A 7534-nucleotide genomic window follows, 5' to 3' on the forward strand; every position below is an offset into this window, starting at 1 on the left:
CTAAAGTTCAAGGTGGACATCCCTCTAGGCTACCTGGTGGGCTTTAGTCAGGGTCCTCAGAGACATAAAACTACAAGGAGGATTAGGAGATCCAGGTTCAGCTGAGACTAAAAGGATTCAGTATTAAAATTGAGCAAATATAAATGAGGGGTGGGGGAGAAAAGAGCCAGGAAGATTTATCCAAATACTGATAAAGCATAAGCAATTAGAGTTAGAGTCTTGTGGACTTACTGATTTTATCTTCATCAGTTTTAAGAATTTTATTAAGGCTCCTTTCTGACAGCCTGAGACCAGCAGATGTTCACCATAAGAATAATTTTAAAAATACTCATTTTGGGGCAGCTATTTGGTGCAGTGGATAGAAAACCAACCCTGAAGTCAGGAGGACCCGAGTTCAAATCTGGTCTCAGATATTTAACACTTTCTAGCTGTGTGACCCTGGGCAAGTCACTTAACCTCTATTGCCTCAGGAAAAAAAATAAATAAAAATACTCACTCCACCAATCACCTACACCTAATTTCTTATGAAAAACTAACAAAACCACTTTCTAGTCTCATGAAATTCTGCACCACCACCCCTTCTTTCAACTAACCAGTGTGATTTCTACAGATGGGCTGATCTGGTAGTTCAATTGTTTACAAATGTTTTCCTCTTGAAATGTATAAGGATAAAGTTTTGAGATTCAGGACCTGATTTTTACTGGTCATGTTAATAAGCCTGGGGCATTTTTCATAGAATCTGAGCATCTTAGCGGCTACAAAGGAGCCCACTTTGCTTCAGTCAAAGCCAGGCTCCTAGCCTGGGTTTGGAGGGCTGCCACACAACAAACAAGCTTACTAAAATACACAAACTGCCCCTCCTCTGGCCACCTTCCCACATTTCACAGCCCTTATTAAAAGGCAGCTTTTCCTGGGCAGGCACTAATGCTATAGATTTGGGTTTGCCTAGCTTCTTTTAAAGACTCCCTTGTTTGTTTCTCATGGATAATAGCAGAGAACCAGATTACTGAGGAGCTGTCTACAGAATTCTCAACTTTAAAAACTGGCTGCTAATCACAAGGCTCTGGAGTTGAAGTTCCCAAGTTCTTTACCACACTGCCTTCCTCATTATCCTGGTTCATCTAATTTCTGCTTCTGCAATTTCCCCCAATCTTTTTCTGACTCATTTATCTCCTATGCAAACATTAAGGAGCTGAATTAGAAGACCTCCCATATAATTCCTCTCCTGTCTCCCTAGATTTTCACTGGCCTTCTCCATGCCTAAAATGTTCTATTCCCTTCTCCATCTGTTTTCCTACATTCCTTCAAGATTCCTTTCAAACTCTGCCTTCTACAGAAGGCCTTTCTCAATACCCTCAGCTGCAAATAACCCCCCTTTCAGATGATCTTCCATCTATCCTGTATACATGTATCTGGTTATTTTACATGTTGCCTTCCTCCATTAGAATGTATACTCCTATTTTTTGTCTTGTTTCCCCAGTATTTAGCACAGTTTGTGCCCAGCACAAAGGAAAACCTTAATAATGTTTATTGATTAGCTGACTACTTTTTCAATTCTAGAGTCTATGATCACAACAATCTACATTTTCTTTTCTGAAACGGTGAGAAAGTATACATTTCTTATACTTATTTTTTAGTTAGCCAGCTTTAAAAATAGAATCTGGCTGTCCTATGATTGTAACTCACATTAAAAATATATATGGAACTGATGCAGAGTGAAGTGAGCAGAACCAGGAGAACACTGTACACAGTAACAGCAACAGCAATATTGTAAGATAAGCTGTGAATGACTTAGCTATTCCAAGCACTACAATTCCAAAGGACTTATGACGAATAATGCCATCCACCTCCAAAGATAGAACTGTTGGAGTTTGAATGCAGATTGAAAGATTTTTTTTTTTACTTTGTTTTTGTGTGTGTGCATTTTTTGTCTGTTTTCTTATGAAAAGACTAATATGACTAATATAGAAATATACTTTGCATGACTGAACATGTAAAATCTATATCATATTTCTTGCCTTCTCAGTGAAGGAAGGAGAGGGAGAAAGTTTGAAACTCAAAATTTTTTTAAATGAATATTAAAAATGATTTTTACATGTAATTGGAAAAATAAAATATTTAGACAGTGGAAAAATATATGTATAAGGGCTCCTCAATTTTTTTTTTCCAAAAATGAATTCCTGCACAAAAATGATTAGGTAGGTAGTGAGGGACCTGATTTTGTCCTATTGGTTTTAGATTAAAAACATCTGGGGGTTAAACCTGCAGTTGGTTTATTTTACCACTAGGTGGTACTCCTACATCAGCATGGCAGAATTTTAGATTGGGAGATAGAAGAGACCTTTGTGGTCACATAATCTAACTTTCCATCTCAGGAAGAAATATCCTCTTCATCATAGAATCCTAGAATTCTTGAACTGGAAGGAACCTTATATCCCATCTAGCCCAACATCCCATCCAATGTAATATCTCTAACAGATGGTTATTCAATCTCTAGTTGAACACTTCTAGTGATGGGGAACTCACTACCTCACAAGGGGTATCATGCCATTGTTGAACAGTGCTCCTTGTTACTATGATCTCCTTTGTGATGAACTGAAATCTGTTTCCTATAACTTTCACCCTCCTGTTCCTAGTTCAGCCTTCTGGATCCTAAAAGTGCAATTTTACTCCCTTTTCCTTATAAAAATCCTTTAAATGTCTAAAGATAGTCATCCTATTTTTCCAAAGTTTTCTCTTCTCCAAATCAAAAAAACTAATTTATGCAAGAGATGCTCATATAACATGTTGTGAAGATTCCCTCACCAAAACCCTACCACGCTTTCACCTAACATAACACAAACTCATAGGATTTTAAAGTTCAAAGGCCCCTTCAACTTCATTCAAATGTTCAACTTGATCCAAGGAAACCACATAAAGAAGGGATAAAAGAAATAATAAGTGAGCAAAAAAGTGTTTCTTAGACAGCACCTAATGAGACAATTAATTAAATGTGAAGAGGTAAAGAGGGAAGTGCCTCTATTCTGAATGATAACAGTAACTACGAGCATTCATAAAGCACTTTAAGGGTTTGAAAAGTACTTTACAAATGCCTTTTTCTCCTTTACTAGTCATTTAATGGTACCACAAATGCCACTATTACATGACAACAGGTACTGTCTCCTAGATTATAACAGATAGAGAACAAAGTAACTCCTCAATGATCTTTTGGGCCTAGACTATCGCCTCACCAGTTCCCTCTTCACAGTGATGCTGAGTAATTTTCATATTCTTCAAAGACCTGCTGAATAAAGTAAAAACCACTCACTTTCATATGGCACTTTAAACCTGGAAATCAGTAGCACAGGTTAGTGTTAAAATTGTTCCTATTTTACAGAGGAGAAAACTGAGGCTAAGAGAGTCTTGGAAATCACATATTCCCAGAGGATTCTGGGAAGATAGCAGAGTAGGTAAATTTTAAGCTCTTGCAATTTCCCCCATAAATAGAACAAATTTGCACCTCAGGGAGAACATAGACATGAAAAATCAAGAAGATTGGGGGCAGAACAGGGTCCTCCAGACACAATCTGAGAAGATCTGAAGAAAGACCCTGGGCTGGGATTACTAGGCCGGTTCTGAGGGACCACCTAGTGGGGACCCCTGGGGCTAGCTGGGTGTGACTGGAGCCTTAGCAGGAACCACAGAGACTTTCACCTCCAGGGATGTTGGGGAGTCGGGGTCTGAGACCAGAGGACTGGGTGAATCACAGGGATTGGGAATCCCAGGCCCCACTGTGCTGCTGAGACACAGCCCTGTGTGAGGAGGAGCCAGCACCTGCTGGCTGTGGGCACTTGCAGGAGGGTGGAGCTCTTGGGGTTCCCGGTCAGAGGGCAGAGCTGAAGGGAAGCTTGAGGCATCAACCCCCACTTCACAACTAGAGGGGCTTCACTGATACCTCTTATTAAAAAAAAAGTGAACTGACAAAAAAAAAAGAAAGAAAGAATCCCACCATTGACACATATTATGGGAACAGGGAAGGGCAGGATTCATCTTCAGAGAACACTGAAATAAAAAAAGCTCCTACCCCAAAGAGTAATGTGAAATGGCTCCCTGCCCAGAGAGAATTTATAGAAGAGCTCAAAAAAGAATTCAGAGATCAAATGAAAGACATTGAGGAAAAGCTAAAGAAAAGAATTAAAACCATCCAAGAAAAACAAGAAGATGGGGGGGTGGGAAGGGAAATTAACCAATTAGAAAACATAGAGTCTCAAAGATGAAAATAACTTTTTGAAAATTGGAATTGGGCAAGGGGAAGCCAGGGAAGCTATGAGAGACCAAGAAATAACAAAACAGATTATAAAGAATGAGAAAATAAGGGCAGTGAATAGAGCACCAGCCCTGAAGTCAGGAGGACCTGAGTTCAAATGTGAGCTCAGACACTTAACACTTCCTAGCTGACCCTGGGCAATTCACTTAATCCAGATTGCCTCAGCAAAAAAAAAAAAAAAGAATGAGAAAATAGAACAGAATGTGAAACAAATTATAAGAAAAAACAACAGATCTGGAGAACAGGTCAAGAAGATAAAATAAAAGAATAATTGGACTGTTAGAAAGTTGTGATCAAAAAGAGAAACTTGTGACACAATAATGCAGGAAATAACCCAGAAAATTGTCTAAAGTGATAGAATATGATAGAAAAGTAGAAATAGAAAAAATCCATCAATCATCAGCGCAAAGAGATCCTTTGTGGAAAACACATAGAAATATTATTGCCAGATTTCAAAACAAAGAAAAAATTTTGCAAGAAACAAGAAAAAAAATGAAATATTCTAGAGTTACAATTAGAATTGTATAAGACTTATCAGCAGCTACAATAAAAGACTGCAGTTTCTACAGATAAGCAAAAGAAGTAGGCCCGTGGCCAAAAATATCATATCCAGTAAAATTTTAATTTAGAATGAAGAAAAATGGACATTCAACAAACTTACAGATTTTCAGGACTTAACAGAAAATTTAATATATAAGAGTCAATATCAAAGCAATTTTAAGGAACTCAACATAGACAAACTGTTAAATGTGGACAAATTGTTTATGTTTTTTCCACATGGCAAATGTATACTTTATGTTTAAGATTTACATCAACCATAGGGTAAGTTCAAAAGAAAGATTGGCAGAGTAAAGATAAAAATAGTAATTATGTTATACAAATGAGGTGAATAGGAAGAAGAAGCATAGAGACATTAGAGGGGAGAGGAGGGCTTGTAGTTCTGAAAACCTATTCACTTTGGGAATGGGTTAAATATATATTACATATTATATACTACATATATATACTATGAAGGGTATAGCACCCTCCAAAATCTATAAAGAAACGGGGGGAAGAGATGAGCTCATAGGGAAGCAAAGGGTAAGGGAAGAAGACAAGTGAAGGATCCATAGGTGGGGGAAGGTTAAGTAATAGTGAGACAAATTAGGAGCAGAATATAATGAAAAAGTCAGCAGAGCTAGGAAAGACGTGTGTGTATGTGGAGTATGTGTGTGAATCTGTATATATATATATATATATATATATATATATATATATATACATACATACATATATATATATCCTTTAACTATGGCCTATTTGGGGGAGGATAAAAAAGAGGGGGAAAGGCATAAAGTAAATAAGGTGTGCAGCAGAGAACAAAAGAACAAGGAAGTAAAGATGGACATTCATGAATATAATTCCTTTTAATATATATACTTTCATTAAATTGCTATTTGTTGTTATATATTTTGAATCCTCCCTGATGTTCTGCTAGATATATGATAATGTACTCTTTTATTTCATTTTGTTTTGTATTGCTTTTCTGTTTTTCTTTTTGTTTCTTCAAATAAAATAAATTTGGGGAGAAAAAAAAAGAAAATCACACATTCTCAGAGCCAACAAAGAACTCACAAGCCATGTAAAGTCTATCTGTACTCAATTGTGAATTCCTTTTTTTTTTTAACCTGACTGAAGTGTGATCAACCAGCTTTTACTTGGAGACCTCAAGCCTAAATTTGCCTTCTTACCAACAGGCATCGCAAAAATAAACATTCTTCTCCAGATGCAGTCTAACTAAAGTATAGCCCAACAGGACCATCACTCATCTTCCTACTCCTAGACATTATACTTTTCTTAATTCAGTCCAAGATATTATTAGCTTTCCTGACTACTATCGGTGATGCTTATTAAACTCAGAGTCCAATATAACCTTTGGATTTTTTCTGATGAACTTTTTTTTTCTCTTTTCTTTCATCTTTTTTTTTTTTTTTTTTTTTGCTGAGGCAATTTGGGCTAAGTGACTTGTCTATGGTCACACAGCTAGTAAGTATTAAGTGTCTGAGACCACAGATGAAGTTTTAATTAGATATCTGTTCATCATCTTGTAATGGTAAAGTTAATTTTAAAAAACCAATTATTAGATTTTATAATTCCTATTAAATTTCATCGTTTGATCTGATCCATTGTTTAGATCCTTTGGGACTTCAACTGCTAATCCAATATGTGCAGCATCACACAGAATAAGGAAAGAACTAGATCTGGAATCAGGCGATCTAGTCCAAAGAAAAGTAATTTAATGTCTTTTGGTGTCAACATCTTTATCTTTAAAAATGAGGGAGTTGGGAGTTCCAGGTCATGTGAGCAATAAGATGAAAGCATAGGCTTTTTTTCTGATTCCTACAACCTCATAAATCTCTCTAAAATTATGTGCCAAAGATAAAGCAACTTTGGCTCTCTCCATGATCTAGGATACCTAGTAAAAACCCCATTCACAAACTGATGCTTACTGATGCTGAAGCTCACTCAGCATCGCTTTCCTTCTCCCACCCTTCTGGTAGCAAGGCTGCACTAGCAGACGCAAGGACCTCATACAGCAAACCTACCCCTCCATCCTGATCCCTCACTGCCATCTCTTTCCAGCGGGTTGAAACCCTGGCTCCAGGTTACAGAAATTTGTGCAGAAAAAACCAGCCAGAATAACCACAGCCTTCCAAAAGCATAAACTTTCTGGGGGCTTCAACCCTGTGGCTGCAAAGCTCCTAACTGTTGGTGCCAGGGCAGCTTTGTAGCCAATATAGATAGCTTTGTAGAACTATGTGGCAGTTCTCAGAGAACTGGGGAATAGAGGGACTAGGTTATCCAGAACAGGCTTGGGTCCGTGTTGGAGTAGGTGAGGGGGATCTATGTGTGTGGAGTACAGGATTCCACTAATCCTGAGGAGGGACAGTCACTTGGGGCAGAGGGCTAAACTAGAAAAGCATGAACTGATTAACATGGGAGGAAACTAGGATATTTTGAGATCCAGCACCCAAGAAAACTACCACCAGAGGAGAGGAGTCAGAAGTGAGTAAGAGAAAAATAGGAATTAAAAAAAGCCTGAAATTTCCAAACCTATTAGGAAGAAGAAAACTCAAAGACCTTGAATATAAGCAAATAAATCAACAGGAAAAACACTGACAACGAAAGGAAACAAGTTTAAGCATCTATAATTAAATATGACTAAACAAAAGAAAATGATCCAATACT

The sequence above is a fragment of the Sarcophilus harrisii genome, chromosome 2, assembly GCF_902635505.1.
Source record: "Sarcophilus harrisii chromosome 2, mSarHar1.11, whole genome shotgun sequence".
Taxonomy (NCBI): domain Eukaryota; kingdom Metazoa; phylum Chordata; class Mammalia; order Dasyuromorphia; family Dasyuridae; genus Sarcophilus; species Sarcophilus harrisii.